Genomic DNA, 18,116 nt, shown 5'->3' with positions numbered 1-18,116 from the left:
CTGAGATTGTGTCAGATAGAGGAGTACAATTCGTTTCCAGATTCTGGCGAGCCCTTTGTAAAACCTTGGGCATACGATTAGCACTCTCATCTTCTTACCATCCGCAATCTAACGGACAAACTGAACGTGTCAATCAAGATCTTGAGACTTTTATAAGGATGTTCTCATCAGCCAATCAAGACAACTGGGTAGAGTTGCTTCCTTGGGCTGAATTCGCCCATAACAACATGTACCATGAGTCATCATCCAAAACTCCATTTTTTGTGGTCTACGGTCACCATCCGTCTTTTCCGGAATTTCCTGCCCTCCCGCCCACCCAAGTTCCTGCGGTGGAGACTGCTTGTCAGACCTTTAAAAATATCTGGTCTCAGGTCAAAACCTGTTTAAAGAAGACATCTATCAAATATAAATCTTTCGCAGATAAGAAGAGGCGGGCTATTCCACCACTAAAAATTGGAGATCGTGTCTGGTTATCTACTAAAAACATTCGTTTGAAGGTTCCATCTATGAAATTCGCCCCTCGTTTTATTGGTCCATATAGGATCATTCAAGTAATCAATCCAGTATGTGTGAAACTTCTTCTTCCTAAGAATCTTCGGATTTCTAATGCCTTCCATGTGTCTTTACTCAAACCTCTTATTATCAACCGTTTCTCAAATCCTCCCTCAGCTCCGCAGCCAGTTCAAGTTCATCAGGAGGAGGATTTCGAGATTACTGAGGTACTAGACGCAAAAATTTCGCGAGGAGTCCTCCGTTTCCTCGTTCATTGGAAGGGCTTTGGTCCTGAGGAGCGCTCTTGGATCAAAGGTGAAGATCTTAATGCTCCTGCCCTTTTGAAGAAGTTTTATTCCAAAAATCCGGACAAGCCCGGTTCCAGGCGTTCTGTGCCCACCTTTAAAAGGGGGGGTACTGTCACTCACCGGACTGTGAGTGCTTCTTCCCGGACATTTAGGAACCGTGGCCGTCCTCCATCCTGAGGGTCTGCGCATGCGCAGCCCTTTCCTTTACTTCAGTGTATGTCCCTTTAACTCAATTGGCAGATCAGGCAACACTCCCTATATTAAGCACCTGTGGTCAACACCACGTTGCCTGATCTTGGAGTCTCATTCCCCATGAGTCTCTGAAGGTGTTCCTGTGTTTCCTCGTGTATTCAGCGCTGCTGATTCCTGTGGTTTCCAAACCACTTCTACTTCTGTGGTTTCCAAACCACTTCTACTACTGTGGTTCCCATACCACTTCTACCATCAACTGTATCATCGTGACTGTTAGCTGATTCCTATCCGCTGCCTCCGTGCACTACAGTCTTCTATACCACTTCAACGCTATCATATTCCATTGTGACTGTTTGCTGATTCCTATCCGCTGCCTCCGTGCACTACAGTCTTCTATACCACTTCAACGCTATCATATTCCATTGTGACTGTTTGCTGATACCTATCCGCTGCCTCCGTGCACTACAGCCTTCTCTCCACATCCACTCACCTGTTCATCATCAAGTCTGTGAGCTGATTCCTATCCGCTGCCTCCGTGCACTACAGTCTCCAGCTTGCAACTCGTCTGTGTTCATCATCGTGACTGTTAGCTGATTCCTATCCGCTGCCTCCGTGCACTACAGTCTCCAGCTTGCAACTCGCCTGTGTTCATCATCGTGACTGTTAGCTGATTCCTAGCCGCTGCCTCCGTGCACTACAGTCGCCAGCTTGCAACTCGCCTGTGTTCATCATCGTGACTGGTAGCTGATTCCTATCCGCTGCTCCTGTGCACGGCAGCCTCATCTCATCCCTTCCGTGTTTCCTCGAGACTGCTGCTATTATTGCCATCCGCTACTCTCCGTGATCAACAGCTCCTGGTCTACTCTGCTCTCCCGTGTTCCATCGCTATTGGCACCTGTTGGTTGCTACTGGTTACCTCCGTGTGTCCGCAGAGTCCTGCTGCTGCTGTCAGCGCTATCGTCCATCTACTGCTGATCCGCTCTCCACGCCTTCCTGTGTCCCGCTGGTCTCTACCCTCCTGTCAGCATTGGATTCGTATCTCATCAGCTACTCCTCTGCTAGATCATCTCCATTCTCCTGGGTCCTCCATGAGTCCAGTTCCACGTTCTACTGATTCCTGTGGATTCGTGTCCCTGTTGGTCTACTTACCTGTGCGCTGCACCTACTAGACCCCTGCCTCATCCATCCAGGGACTTCTCATCCTGCCGGCCTCCTGCCGCTCAGGTATCGCTGCACTCCTATCTGACTGCCTACTTCTGAACCACGGTATGCATACTTCTCATTGACTGTGCTGGTGTATTGCATATCTTGCTGGACTGTGTTGGTTCTCCTCTGGAGTCTGCTATCCGCTGAGTCTATTGCCATCATTGACTGTGTTATCTTGTGCTGGATTACTTCAAGAGACTTTCTATATTTGCAGACCTGTTCAGTCATTTATATATATTGTGCATATTACTGTGGATCGTGTTTAAGGTGCCCGTGTACATCCTGTGTTGCAGTCTCTCCCCGTACACCTCCTCACATATATATTCAGTGGTACAACTTGCTGAAGGCAGACCACTGATCCCTGTTTCCTGTATCACCTGTTCCAGTATCCTCTCACATAGCAGTGGTACAACTTGCTATCGCAGACCACTGACTACCCGGATACCTCCACTTGGATTCCATTCCTTCACTCAGACAGCGGTACCACTTGCTTTCCGCAGACCGCTGACTCTCATCACCTCCTCATTTCTGTTGGACATTCCTCCTCACTATAGCAGTGGTACAACTTGCTATCGCAGACCACTGACTACCTTCACATGCCCTTGTCCATACAGTTCCTCGTGTATTATTACCTCCATATTACCAGTGCTGCTAGTCATAGACTTTCCTGAGCATCTCATCATCTACCATTGCCTGTTCCGTGATCACCCTGCTACCAGAGTACTCTATTACCATCTACATTGCTCTGGTAAGCCTACCACCTGGTGATCCCTGGGTAAAGACTCCTAGTGCCCGTGACACTTGCTCGTACGAGCTCACAATCTAATGAGATGAATCCTGCCCACTAGGGCTTACAAATTGATTCATATATACAGAACAGTGAAGGGAGCCCTGCTCATAGGAGCTTACAATCTAATGAAATGAATCCTGCCCACTAGGGCTTACAATTTGATTCATCTATACAGAACTGGGGAGGAGCCCTGCTCGTAGGAGATCACAATCTAATGAGATGAATCCTGCCCACTAGGGCTTACAATTTGATTAATCTATACAGAATAAGGGAGGAGACCTTCTCGTAGGAGCTCCCAATCTAATCAGATGAATCCTGCCCACTAGGGCTTACAATTTGATTAATCTATACAGAACAGTGGAGGGAGCTCTGCTCATAGGAGTTTACAATCTAATGAAATGAATCCTGCCCACTAGGGCTTTCAATTTGATTAATCTATACAGAACTGGAGAGGAGCCCTGCTCGTAGGAGCTCACAATCTAATGAGATAAATCGTGCCCACTAGGGCTTACAATTTGATTCATCTATATAGAACAAGGGAGGAACCCAGCTCATAGGAGCTCACAATCTAATGAGATGAATCCTGCCCACTAGGGCTTACAATTTGATTCATCTATACAGAACTGGGGAGGAGCCCTGCTCGTAGGAGATCACAATCTAATGAGATGAATCCTGCCCACTAGGGCTTACAATTTGATTCATGTATAAAGAACTGGGGAGGAGCCCTGCTAGTAGGAGCTCACAATCTAATTAAATGAATCCTGCCCACTAGGGCTTACAATTTGATTCACCTATACAGAATTAGGGAGGAGGCCTGCTTGTAGGAGCTCCCAATCTAATGAAATGAATCCTGCCCACTAGGGCTTAAAATTTGATTCATCTATACAGAACAGTGGAGGGAGTCCTGCTCATAGGAGCTTACAATCTAATGAGATGAATCCTGCCCACTAGGGCTTACAATTTGATTAATCTATACAGAATAAGGGAGGAGACCTTCTCGTAGGAGCTCCCAATCTAATCAGATGAATCCTGCCCACTAGGGCTTACAATTTGATTAATCTATACAGAACAGTGGAGGGAGCTCTGCTCATAGGAGTTTACAATCTAATGAAATGAATCCTGCCCACTAGGGCTTTCAATTTGATTAATCTATACAGAACTGGAGAGGAGCCCTGCTCGTAGGAGCTCACAATCTAATGAGATAAATCGTGCCCACTAAGGCTTACAATTTGATTCATCTATATAGAACAAGGGAGGAACCCAGCTCATAGGAGCTCACAATCTAATGAGATGAATCCTGCCCACTAGGGCTTACAATTTGATTCATCTATACAGAACAAGAGAGGAACCCTGCTCGTAGGAGCTCCCAACCTAATGAGATGAATCCTGCCCACTAGGGCTTACAATTTTATTCATCTATATAGAACAGTGGAGGGAGCCCTGCTCATAGGTGCTTAAAATCTAATTAATTGAATCCTGCCCACTAGGGCTTACAATTTGATTCATCTATACAGAACTGGAGAGGAGCCCTGCTCGTAGGAGCTCACAATCTAATGAGATAAATCGTGCCCACTAGGGCTTACAATTTGATTCATCTATACAGAACAAGGGAGGAACCCAGCTCGTAGGAGCTCACAATCTAATGAGATGAATCCTGCCCACTAGGGCTTACAATTTGATTCATCTATACAGAACTGGGGAGGAGCCCTGCTCGTAGGAGATCACAATCTAATGAGATGAATCCTGCCCACTAGGGCTTACAATTTGATTCATGTATAAAGAACTGTGGAGGAGCCCTGCTCGTAGGAGCTCACAATCTAATTAAATGAATCCTGCCCACTAGGGCTTACAATTTGATTCATCTATACAGAACTGGGGAGGAGCCCTGCTCGTAGGAGATCACAATCTAATGAGATGAATCCTGCCCACTAGGGCTTACAATTTGATTCATGTATAAAGAACTGGGGAGGAGCCCTGCTCGTCGGAGCTCACAATCTAATTAAAATGAATCCTGCCCACTAGGGCTTACAATTTGATTCATCTATACAGAACTGGGGAGGAGCCCTGCTTGTAGGAGCTCCCAATCTAATGAGATGAATCCTGCCCACTAGGGCTTACAATTTGATTCATCTATACAGAATAAGGGAGGAGACCTGCTCGTAGGAGCTCCCAATCTAATCAGATGAATCCTGCCCACTAGGGCTTACAATTTGATTAATCTATACAGAACAGTGGAGGGAGCTCTGCTCATAGGAGTTTACAATCTAATGAAATGAATTCTGCCCACTAGGGCTTTCAATTTGATTAATCTATACAGAACTGGAGAGGAGCCCTGCTCGTAGGAGCTCACAATCTAATGAGATAAATCGTGCCCACTAGGGCTTACAATTTGATTCATCTATACAGAACAAGGGAGGAACCCAGCTCATAGGAGCTCACAATCTAATGAGATGAATCCTGCCCACTAGGGCTTACAATTTGATTCATCTATACAGAACAAGAGAGAAACCCTGCTCGTAGGAGCTCCCAACCTAATGAGATGAATCCAGCCCACTAGGGCTTACAATTTTATTCATCTATATAGAACAGTGGAGGGAGCCCTGCTCATAGGTGCTTAAAATCTAATTAAATGAATCCTGCCCACTAGGGCTTACAATTTGATTCATCTATACAGAATTGGAGAGGAGCCCTGCTCGTAGGAGCTCACAATCTAATGAGATAAATCGTGCCCATTAGGGCTTACAATTTGATTCATCTCTACAGAACTGGGGAGGAGCCCTGCTCGTAGGAGCTCACAATCTAATGAGATGAATCCTGCCCACTAGGACTTACAATTTGATTCATCTATACAGAACTGGGGAGGAGCCCTGCTCGTAGGAGCTCCCAACCTAATGAGATGAATCCAGCCCACTAGGGCTTACAATTTGATTCATGTATAAAGAACTGGGGAGGAGCCCTGCTCGTAGGAGCTCACAATCTAATTAAATGAATCCTGCCCACTAGGGCTTACAATTTGATTCATCTATACAGAACTGGGGAGGAGCCCTGCTCGTAGGAGCTCACAATCTAATTAAATGAATCCTGCCCACTAGTGCTTACAATTTGATTCATGTATAAAGAACTGGGGAGGAGCCCTGCTCGTAGGAGCTCACAATCTAATTAAAATGAATCCTGCCCACTAGGGCTTACAATTTGATTCATCTATACAGAACTGAGGAGGAGCCCTGCTTGTAGGAGCTCCCAATCTAATGAGATGAATCCTGCCCACTAGGGCTTACAATTTGATTCATCTATACAGAACAGTGGAGGGAGTCCTGCTCATAGGAGCTTACAATCTAATGAGATAATTCCTGCCCACTAGGGCTTACAATTTGATTAATCTATACAGAATAAGGGAGGAGACCTGCTCGTAGGAGCTCCCAATCTAATCAGATGAATCCTGCCCACTAGGGCTTACAATTTGATTAATCTATACAGAACAGTGGAGGGAGCCCTGCTCATAGGAGTTTACAATCTAATGAAATGAATCCTGCCCACTAGGGCTTTCAATTTGATTAATCTATACAGAACTGGAGAGGAGCCTTGCTCGTACGAGCTCACAATCTAATGAGATAAATCGTGCCCACTAGGGCTTACAATTTGATTCATCTATACAGAACAAGGGAGGAACCCAGCTCGTAGGAGCTCACAATCTAATGAGATGAATCCTGCCCACTAGGGCTTACAATTTGATTCATATATACAAAACTGGGGTGGAACCCTGCTCGTAGGAGCTCCCAATCTAATTAGATGAATCCTGCCCACTAGGGCTTACAATTTGATTCATCTATACAGAACAAGAGAGGAACCCTGCTCGTAGGAGCTCACAATCTAATGAGATGAATCCTGCCCACTAGGGCTTAAAATTTGATTCATCTATATAGAACAGTAGAGGGAGCCCTGCTCATAGGAGCTTACAATCTAATTAAATGAATCCTGCCCACTAGGGCTTACAATTTGATTCATCTATACAGAACAGTGGAGGAGCCCTGCTCATTTGAGCTCAAAATCTAATGAAATGAATCCTGCCCACTAGGGCTTACAATTTGATTCATCTATACAAAACTCGGGAGGAGCCCTGCTCGTAGGAGATCACAATCTAATGAGATGAATCCTGCCCACTAGGGCTTACAATTTGATTCATCTATACAGAACAGTGGAGGGAGTCCTGCTTATATGAGCTTACAATCTAATGAGATAAATCCTGCCCACTAGGGCTTACAATTTGATTAATCTATACAGAATAATGGAGGAGACCTGCTCGTAGGAGCTCCCAATCTAATCAGATGAATCCTGCCCACTAGGGCTTACAATTTGATTAATCTATACAGAACAGTGGAGGGAGCCCTGCTCATAGGAGTTTACAATCTAATGAAATGAATCCTGCCCTCTAGGGCTTTCAATTTGATTAATCTATACAGAACTGGAGAGGAGCCTTGCTCGTACGAGCTCACAATCTAATGAGATAAATCGTGCCCACTAGGGCTTACAATTTGATTAATCTATACAGAACAAGGGAGGAACCTAGCTCGTAGGAGCTTACAATCTAATTAAATAAATCCTGCCCACTAGGGCTTACAATTTGATTCATCTATACAGAACTGGAGAGGCGCCCTGCTCGTAGGAGATCACAATCTAATGAGATGAATCCTGCCCACTAGGGCTTACAATTTGATTCATGTATAAAGAACTGGGGAGGAGCCCTGCTCGTAGGAGCTCACAATCTAATTAAATGAATCCTGCCCACTAGGGCTTACAATTTGATTCATCTATACAGAACTGGGGAGGAGCCCTGCTCGTAGGAGATCACAATCTAATGAGATGAATCCTGCCAACTAGGGCTTACAATTTGATTCATGTATAAAGAACTGGGGAGGAGCGCTGCTCGTAGGAGCTCACAATCTAATTAAAATGAATCCTGCCCACTATGGCTTACAATTTGATTCATCTATACAGAACAGTGGAGGGAGTCCTGCTCATAGGAGCTTACAATCTAATGAGATGAATCCTGCCCACTAGGGCTTACAATTTGATTAATCTATACAGAATTGGGGAGGAGCCCTGCTTGTAGGAGCTCCCAATCTAATGAGATGAATCCTGCCCACTAGGGCTTACAATTTGATTCATCTATACAGAACAGTGGAGGGAGTCCTGCTCATAGGAGCTTACAATCTAATGAGATGAATCCTGCCCACTAGGGCTTACATTTTGATTAATCTATACAGAATTGGGGAGGAGCCCTGCTTGTAGGAGCTCCCAATCTAATGAGATGAATCCTGCCCACTAGGGCTTACAATTTGATTCATCTATACAGAACAGTGGAGGGAGTCCTGCTCATAGGAGTTTACAATCTAATGAGATTAATCCTGCCCACTAGGGCTTACAATTTGATTCATCTATACAGAACAGTGGAGGGAGCCCTGCTCATAGGAGTTTACAATCTAATGAAATAAATCCTGGCCACTAGGGCTTTCAATTTGATTAATCTATACAGAACTGGAGAGGAGCCTTGCTCGTACGAGCTCACAATCTAATGAGATAAATCGTGCCCACTAGGGCTTACAATTTGATTCATCTATACAGAACAAGGGAGGAACCCAGCTCGTAGGAGCTCACAATCTAATGAGATGAATCCTGCCCACTAGGGCTTACAAATTGATTCATATATACAGAACAGTGAAGGGAGCCCTGCTCATAGGAGTTTACAATCTAATGAAATAAATCCTGGCCACTAGGGCTTTCAATTTGATTCATCTATACAGAACTGGGGAGGAGCCCTGCTCGTAGGAGATCACAATCTAATGAGATGAATCCTGCCCACTAGGGCTTACAATTTGATTCATGTATAAAGATCTGGGGAGGAGCCCTGCTCATAGGAGCTCACAATCTAATTAAATGAATCCTGCCCACTAGGGCTTACAATTTCATTCATGTATAAAGAACTGGGGAGGAGCCCTGCTCGTAGGAGCTCACAATCTAATTAAATAAATCCTGCCCACTAGGGCTCACAATTTAATTCATCTATACAGAATTGGGGAGGAGGCCTGCTTGTAGGAGCTCCCAATCTAATGAGATGAATCCTGCCCACTAGGGCTTACAATTTGATTCATCTATACAGAACAGTGGAGGGAGTCCTGCTCATAGGAGCTTACAATCTAATGAGATGAATCCTGCCCACTAGGGCTTACAATTTGATTAATCTATACAGAATAAGGGAGGAGACCTGCTCGTAGGAGCTCCCAATCTAATCAGATGAATCCTGCCCACTAGGGCTTACAATTTGATTAATCTATACAGAACAGTGGAGGCAGCTCTGCTCATAGGAGTTTACAATCTAATGAAATGAATCCTGCCCACTAGGGCTTTCAATTTGATTAATCTATACAGAACTGGAGAGGAGCCTTGCTCGTACGAGCTCACAATCTAATGAGATAAATCGTGCCCACTAGGGCTTACAATTTGATTCATCTATACAGAATAAGGGAGGAACCCAGCTCGTAGGAGCTCACAATCTAATGAGATGAATCCTGCCCACTAGGGCTTACAATTTGATTCATATATACAGAACTGGGGAGGAGCCCTGCTCGTAGGAGATCACAATCTAATGAGATGAATCCTGTCCACTAGGGCTTACAATTTGATTCATGTATAAAGAACTGGGGAGGAGCCCTGCTCATAGGAGCTCACAATCTAATTAAATGAATCCTGCCCACTAGGGCTTACAATTTGATTCATCTATACAGAACTGGGGAGGAGCCCTGCTCGTAGGAGATCACAATCTAATGAGATGAATCCTGCCCACTAGGGCTTACAATTTGATTCATGTATAAAGAACTGGGGAGGAGCCCTGCTCATAGGAGCTCACAATCTAATTAAATGAATCCTGCCCACTAGGGCTTACAATTTGATTCATCTATACAGAATTGGGGAGGAGCCCTGCTCGTAGGAGATCACAATCTAATGAGATGAATCCTGCCCACTAGGGCTTACAATTTGATTCATGTATAAAGAACTGGGGAGGAGCCCTGCTCGTAGGAGCTCACAATCTAATTAAATAAATCCTGCCCACTAGGGCTTACAATTTGATTCATCTATACAGAATTGGGGAGGAGCCCTGCTTGTAGGAGCTCCCAATCTAATGAGATGAATCCTGCCCACTAGGGCTTACAATTTGATTCATCTATACAGAACAGTGGAGGGAGTCCTGCTCATAGGAGCTTACAATCTAATGAGATGAATCCTGCCCACTAGGGCTTACAATTTGATTAATCTATACAGAATAAGGGAGGAGACCTGCTCGTAGGAGCTCCCAATCTAATCAGATGAATCCTGCCCACTAGGGCTTACAATTTGATTAATCTATACAGAACAGTGGAGGGAGTCCTGCTCATAGGAGTTTACAATCTAATGAAATGAATCCTGCCCACTAGGGCTTTCAATTTGATTAATCTATACAGAACTGGAGAGGAGCCTTGCTCGTACGAGCTCACAATCTAATGAGATAAATCGTGCCCACTAGGGCTTACAATTTGATTCATCTATACAGAACAAGGGAGGAACCCAGCTCGTAGGAGCTCACAATCTAATGAGATGAATCCTGCCCACTAGGGCTTAAAATTTGATTCATCTATATAGAACAGTAGAGGGAGCCCTGCTCATAGGAGCTTACAATCTAATTAAATGAATCCTGCCCACTAGGGCTTACAATTTGATTCATCTATACAAAACTCGGGAGGAGCCCTGCTCGTAGGAGATCACAATCTAATGAGATGAATCCTGCCCACTAGGGCTTACAATTTGATTCATGTATAAAGAACTGGGGAGGAGCCCTGCTCGTAGGAGCTCACAATCTAATTAAATGAATCCTGCCCACTAGGGCTTACAATTTGATTCATCTATACAGAACTGGGGAGGAGCCCTGCTCGTAGGAGATCACAATCTAATGAGATGAATCCTCCCCACTAGGGCTTACAATTTGATTCATCTATAAAGAACTGGGGAGGAGCCCTGCTCGTAGGAGCTCACAATCTAATTAAATGAATCCTGCCGACTAGGGCTTACAATTTGATTCATCTATACAGAACTGGGGAGGAGCCCTGCTTGTAGGAGCTCCCAATCTAATGAGATGAATCCTGCCCACTAGGGCTTACAATTTGTTTCATCTATACAGAACAGTGGAGGGAGTCCTGCTCATAGGAGTTTACAATCTAATGAGATGAATCCTGCCCACTAGGGCTTACAATTTGATTAATCTATACAGAATAAGGGAGGAGACCTGCTCGTAGGAGCTCCCAAGCTAATCAGAGAAATCCTGCCCACTAGGGCTTACAATTTGATTAATCTATACAGAACAGTGGAGGGAGCCCCACTCATAGGAGCTCACAATCTAATGAGATGTATCCTGCCCACTAGGGCTTACAAGTTGATTAATCTATACAGAACTGGGGAGGAGCCCTGCTCATAGGAGCTCCCAATCTCATGAGATGAATCCTGCCTACTAGGGCTTACAATTTGATTCATCTATACAGAACAGTGGAGGGAGCCTATACAAATACAATTACATGGTTCTTACTTGCCTGTACATTATCGATGACAGTATAACATCCATATATTAGAAATTGATACAATGTGATCGGGTTTTGCTTGTAGATCTCACACCATCCTGCAACTACAATTCTGCTTGCACTTTTCTGTACATAAGAGACAACATAATGTCATACATTAATATTATATTATTTAAGTTAATTCGAAGAGAGCAGGGGATCCCGCGGTGTAACTGTTGAAAGAACAAGTTACTTGGGCAACCCTGATCTTCATTCTCTTCGCTGGTGTCAGTGATCCTCGGCGTCACCCTCCCAACTGACTTCAAACTGACTACAGCAGTTTCTGGTCCTTATATCAGTCTCATGATCATTTCATCATAATGGTCTCCATGGAAACTGTCACCTGCTCTGATGTCATAATAGGCTCTAACCTCATGTTACTGATGAGTGATGAAAATATAAGCCAGAGGTGGTGGAGGGTGTAAGCCTAAAATATAAAAACAGAAATCACATTCATGTCAGGACTACATCAGGTCCATGAGGTGATGGAAGGTTTGTGCCCCCAGTGGCCCTTTCTTGCTGTGTTACCCCTTTCCCCAGATTAGTCTCAGAGATCCATGGCCTAAACCTTCACCACATTTCATCTGTATAACTACTATAAATCATCTAGTCTGCCGTTAGTAACAATACACCTGTTCCTCCATCCTATTAGAATATACAATTGAAACACAAAAGTGTCATTTCTCTCATTTTGCTTTTATACATGCTTATGTGGCATTTCCACTAATCCGGCCTGCAGATAATTAAAATAACTATAATTTACACTTAATTTACAGAAGTTTAACAGATATAACAAGAGGAATTATACTATTAGATATAATGTGACGTGTGTGACCTCAAATACCTAACAAAAGATTATATTTCTAGTACCGCAATTTAAAGCACAATAAATAAAAAAGACTTATGAATTGCAAGTATTTAAAATGAACAATCATGTTCTATATAATCAGATCAATAATTTATTAATTAAAAAATAAGTGATGAACAGCACATAACTGAATGTAGACAGGCGGACGGTGGGCATGGTCCAGAGGTTGTTGTACTAGGCTCGTGCACACTATCCATTACAATTCAATGTCTCACAGCAATCCCCTGACTGCAGGGACAACTGTATTGCTGTACAAGAAGATCTCCCTCCATATAGAGACACGGTAAGGCACAGTCTCCATTGGCATCTGGCCATGAACCCTCTCCCTGGGGGCTGACACTCTTAGTATGTCCAGGGCTCTCTCCCCTCTTTGCTCCTCTGTGACAGCTCTCACACACTCACCCCTTCCCAGGGTCTCTCTGTGCCTTCCATTCATGTCTCTCTTCTCCAGGCAAACTCTTACAGACAAGCCACTTCAAAGGCCCCCCTATTTCTTTCTCTTCGTTTGTGAGGACTCTCTCCCTTTTGTTCTGGCATTCACTCTGGATCTGGTACCTGAACTGGGGTACCCCTGAAGGTGTGGATCCCCCCTTTATCACAGCTCATTTCAACAGCTTTTAACTTCCCTTACAGGGCTCCCCCATGGTGCCTCACAGCACCTGCCGCACCCCTCTTCACTTGCTGGGGGCCTGGGGCCATTAACCTGTTGCCCGGGTCCCGGCTAACTATGGCTCCCTCTCAGGGCAGGAAGACCCCACCAATTACGCGTCTGTCCACGTCATCACCCAGTAACGCAACTGCACGCATCACCGGTGCCGCACACAACATGAGGTGCTGGACTCGCTGCAGTTCGTTTTTTTCCGACGACCTCCTCTGCCGTCACCGGGGAGCGGGGGCCACCCATCACAACGCCGCACCCGTTACATACACTTACACTAATGTAATAAAAACCTTCAAACACACCAAAATGCCACATTTAATAAAGACAGCTCAATGTCCTCTCACTGTTATGATTCAGTTAACATATAAACCAAGCAGTATTTTAGACACAGTTAATGAAGGGGTGTTTCTATAAGAGTAGTAGGTCGGACTTCGGAGTGATGTCTCTTCTGTTTTCACTGTACGCTTTTTCCAGAGTATCTGCAAATCAACAAATGGGCCCACATTCCCCCTTTATGGGACAAATTCCAAAGGCTGGCAAGTGGGTGTGGACCTTGAAATGCCCCTGGCAGACAATTAGGTGCACGCTCATATTTAAAATAGCAATGCGGGCCCCAATTTTTTTTATTGTTTATAAATGGCCCGTAATAGTACATAGAGGGCTCAATTAAGTTGGCCACACACACAGCAATCTGAACATTAAGGGAAACCTAGAATCCCGAATTGTAAGCCAAATTTTTATCTAACTACGCATGCGCAGTGTAAATATTTACATCTCGGGCTGAGACGTAGCTCCTCTTTACGCCTCTTTACTCATAGAGAGGAGAATGGAGGCAGGAAGGGGCGTAGGAATAGTCCAGTAATGTAACGCTCCTTACTTACTACGCTGAAGGGGAAATTGCTGCAAACACACCTCTTTCCCCTCATCCAAGGTCCGTGCTGATGAATGATCATGGCCATCAGCGCTCTGTGGTGTGTAAAAAAAATAAACATAAATATATAATAATAATAAAAAAAACAGCATACCCCAAAAAATATAACCAGCCCTAGTGCTGCCAGGCTAGGCTAGTTCTAGGACAGTGTGGGGTCCCCCAAATTCACCAATACCAGCATTAGTTTATGCCGACCTGAATTCAGAATATGGGAAATCGCCCAGTTATAAATATAACTGCACATTTTTGCCAAGACGTGGATCTATACAAGGAGATGCCAGCGATGCCTACCTGGATATAGGTGAGAAACAAAGAGGATAAAAGAGGGCATTATAGGGGTGTTTTTATTTCAAATAAATGTATTTTAAAAACTGTGTGTGTATTATTGACATTTTTCTTTGGTACATTTCATGTCCTAGTAGGCCCTGGGTGCCAGGGCATGTTGGCAATTGGAGTTCACCAAGTGCCAGCAAGCCCCGACAGCCGCGGGTATGCTGGTGTATGTAGTACTAACCAAAATAGTTAATGGCGGTCTGGAGATTGCGGGACTGTAGTGCACCATGGACAAATGGTTAATAAAACCTATATTTAACTTAGAAACCGCTCCAGGGGTGTCGGAATAGCCCTAGGGCTAATCAACACAGGACTGGTTAAACCTGGGAGTCTGCATCTTGTGTCGGACCTGTTAATGTCTCACCAGAAATAAAATGTAAAATGGCTCGGCATAAGACCTAATGGCTATTATCATCACGCCCGACATATTCAGTGAGGAGCCACGCAGAGAGGAGCAGGAAGAAAGAGACAGAAGAAAAAGAATAAAGAAGGCCAAGTAAGGTAAGTAAAGGAACAGAGAGGAAATAGTGATAGGAAACAGCAATGGCGGGGAAAAGAAAGAAGGACGGCGCAGTGTAATCATGAAGGGGCACAGTGTGATCATGAAGGGGCACAGTGTAATGGTGAAGGGGCAGTGTGTGCATGATGGGGCACTGTGAGCATGAAGGGGCACAGTGTAATGGTGAAGGGGCAGTGTGTGATCATGAAGGGGCACAGTGTAATGGTGAAGGGGCAGTGTGTGCATGATGGGGCACTGTGAGCATGAAGGGGTACAGTGTGAGCATGAAGGGGCACAGTGTGAGCCTGAAGGGGCACAGTGTGAGCCTGAAGGGGCACAGTGTGAGCATGAAGGGATAGTGTGAGTATGAATGGGCACAGTGTGAGCATGAATGGGCACAGTGTGAGCTTGAAGGGGCACAGTGTGAGCTTGAAGGGGCACAGTGTGAGCATGAAGGGGCACGGTGTAATAGTGAAGGGGCACAGTCTGAGCATGGAGGGGCACAGTGTGATCATGAAGGGGCACAGTGTAATGGTGACGGGGCACAGTGTGAGCATGAAGGGGGACAGTGTAATGGTGAAGGGGCACAGTGTGAGCATGAAGGGACAGTGTGAGCATGAATGGGCACAGTGTGACCATGAAGGGGCACAGTGTGAACATGAAGGGACAGTGTGAGCATGAAGGGACAATGTGAGCATGAAGGGACAATGTGAGCATGAATGGGCACAGTGTGAGCATGAAGGGGCACAGTGTGCGCATGAAGGGACAATGTGAGTATGAATGGGCACAGTGTGAGCATGAAGGGACAGTGTGAGCATGAATGGGCACAGTGTGAGCATGAAGGGACAATGTGAGTATGAATGGGCACAGTGTGAGCATGAAGGGACAGTGTGAGCATGAATGGGCACAGTGTGAGCATGAAGGGACAGTGTGAGTATGAAGGGACAATGTGAGCACGAATGGGCAGTGTGAGCATGAAGGGGCACAGTGTGATGATTTTTGTACATATTGTTTTATTTAGTTTGATCTTATTTTTTATTTAGTTTGATCTTATTCCTCTTAATGATAGCTGTAAATTGTTCTTTGACAGAAATATATTTGAAAAATTATATAAAAAAATATTTTCCCTAGGATTTATGTATATTATTTTTGCAAATGACTTCATAAGTATTTTTGTCCTGGCCTAAATACTTATTATGTTATTTTGACCCAACTACTTATAAAATGGGACTGCTCTGTAATTATTTTGGAGGGGTGCCTTAAAAAAATTATGGAGACCCTAAGGGTGCCTCGAACTGAAAAAGTTTGGGAACCGATGTCTTAGTGAATGTAGACATGATTCTTTTTCAAAATGATTGGTTGACGCTGTGTTCGCCTTCCTGTAATCTTTCCATGGACACAAGATTAAAATTAATTATTATCCATAGACCTCAATGGAACACTGCACCCAAATGGCTGAACTGTTAGAAAATGTTATTATACAAGATTCGCTTTACTAAGCATTTGCTTTTATAGCTGTACTACCTCCTACAGAGAAGATTATACTAACAGCCCCTCCACCTAGCCAGAGGGCCAGGGGTGGGCTGCAAACATTTTCCCTGGGGTTCCTCTTACAGTCCTGACCAGAAACCAGGAGGTGCAAACTAAATTGATTTGGTGGTTGTGTATAACAGGACCGGTAAAGACCCTAGGAAAAATGGCTGCATTTAGGTGGTATTGCAGCATTAAAGGGCTCACTCATTACAGTCATGTTAAATATTTGCTCTGAACCGCAAGCAACCAATCAGAAATTACCTTTTGTCTAATTCAAGTATGACCATGAAAGCGACGGTCTGATTGGTTGGTATGGTCTTGTGCTAGTGTTACACCTAAATAAAACATTAGTAAATGACTTAGGCATGGCAGTGCCCTTGTTTTCCTCAAGATACTGGGCTCTATAAAGCACACATTGTATTTGAAATGAATAATACTTAATAAATATTAAATAATGATTACTTAAAACAGTATCTCCTTAACACACACAGTTACAGAGTTAATAGTAAAGAAAATTCTACAGTTCATTCGATGTATGATCTGTACTGTATTCTGGAGTAAGGCTGGCTACACACTATTGAAAGTCCCGATCAGCATGCTGGTCCCTGTGTACACACTATACACGTTTTACCTTCAGATCTGTGCTCTTCATCTGCATCAGGGCCAGATTAACAATGGGCCTGATGGGGCCGCAGCCCCAGGCCTCTCCACAGAAATAGGCCCAGGTCAGCCAGGAGTACAAAAAAAATAAAATAAAATATTTTTTTGGGGAGGGCACCTACACTGTCTATTGTAAGTACCTATAGAGGATCAATAAAGATATAGACAGTGTATTTATATATTTATACATAGAGTCAAGTTTTATTTATTTAAATAACTTTGTTCAGTATTAAAAACCTGAAAATTAGCATTTTTCATGCATGTTTCTGTTAAACACTTTATAAATAGAAATAATCAACCATTGTTTGTATTGTTCTTCAATGGTCAATAAAATAACATACTCTTACCTCTCAACTGTCCCGATTCCTTCAGGATAGTCCTGATTTTAGGGGACTATCCTGATCAGCCAAGAGCTTGACACGGCGTGAGGGACAGCTGGGACGTATTTCCACTCTTCACTTTACATACATGCTGTGTGATCCAGTTAGTGGTGCACCCTTTATATAAGTAAGGATGGGAGAGAGATGTAAGTGGTTGGAGGGAAGTGCAAGCTATGCTCTCCATGGTGCTGGCCACGCCCACACATCACTGGCCACGCCCACACATCACTGACCACACCTCCAGTGGGACGGCCCTTATCACAATAGGCCCTTTATAATTTTCAGGCCCAGGCCCAGGTTGCCCTTAATCTGGCCCTGTCTGTCATAACCTTTGGCTGAGAAGATTGTGACTCTGTAAACACACACTGCAGAATTTGTCCGACATCGTTCCATCGTTTATAGAGATTTTTAATCCGTTTATAAAATCAAATGAAACCATACGATGTGCTTTGGTACAATCATCATCATCACCATTTATTGATATAGCGCCACTGATTCCGCAGCGCTGTACAGAGAACTCATTCACATCAGTCCTTGCCCCCATTGGAGCTTACATTCTAAATTCCCTAATATACACACACACAGACAGAGAGAGAGAAACTAGGGTCAATTTTGATAGCA

The 18,116-nt window shown here is 44.2% G+C and overlaps 1 protein-coding gene across 1 annotated transcript in view; it reads right to left on the bottom strand.

Annotated features, from left to right (window-relative positions):
- EPCIP (exosomal polycystin 1 interacting protein) overlaps positions 1-17,597 on the bottom strand; it is a 65,420-nt gene extending 47,823 nt beyond the window's left edge. Inside the window, exon 1 of the mRNA XM_075198226.1 lies at positions 17,463-17,597. The gene's annotated coding sequence lies outside the window, so the exon portion shown is untranslated. The remainder of the gene's footprint in view (positions 1-17,462) is intronic.
- Between the last annotated feature and the right edge of the window lie 519 nt (positions 17,598-18,116).

The sequence above is a fragment of the Mixophyes fleayi genome, chromosome 2 (assembly GCF_038048845.1).
Source record: "Mixophyes fleayi isolate aMixFle1 chromosome 2, aMixFle1.hap1, whole genome shotgun sequence".
Classification (NCBI taxonomy): Eukaryota; Metazoa; Chordata; class Amphibia; order Anura; family Limnodynastidae; genus Mixophyes; species Mixophyes fleayi.
Note: the sequence above shows the minus strand (reverse complement) of the source record. Positions and strands in the feature narration are given on the sequence as shown.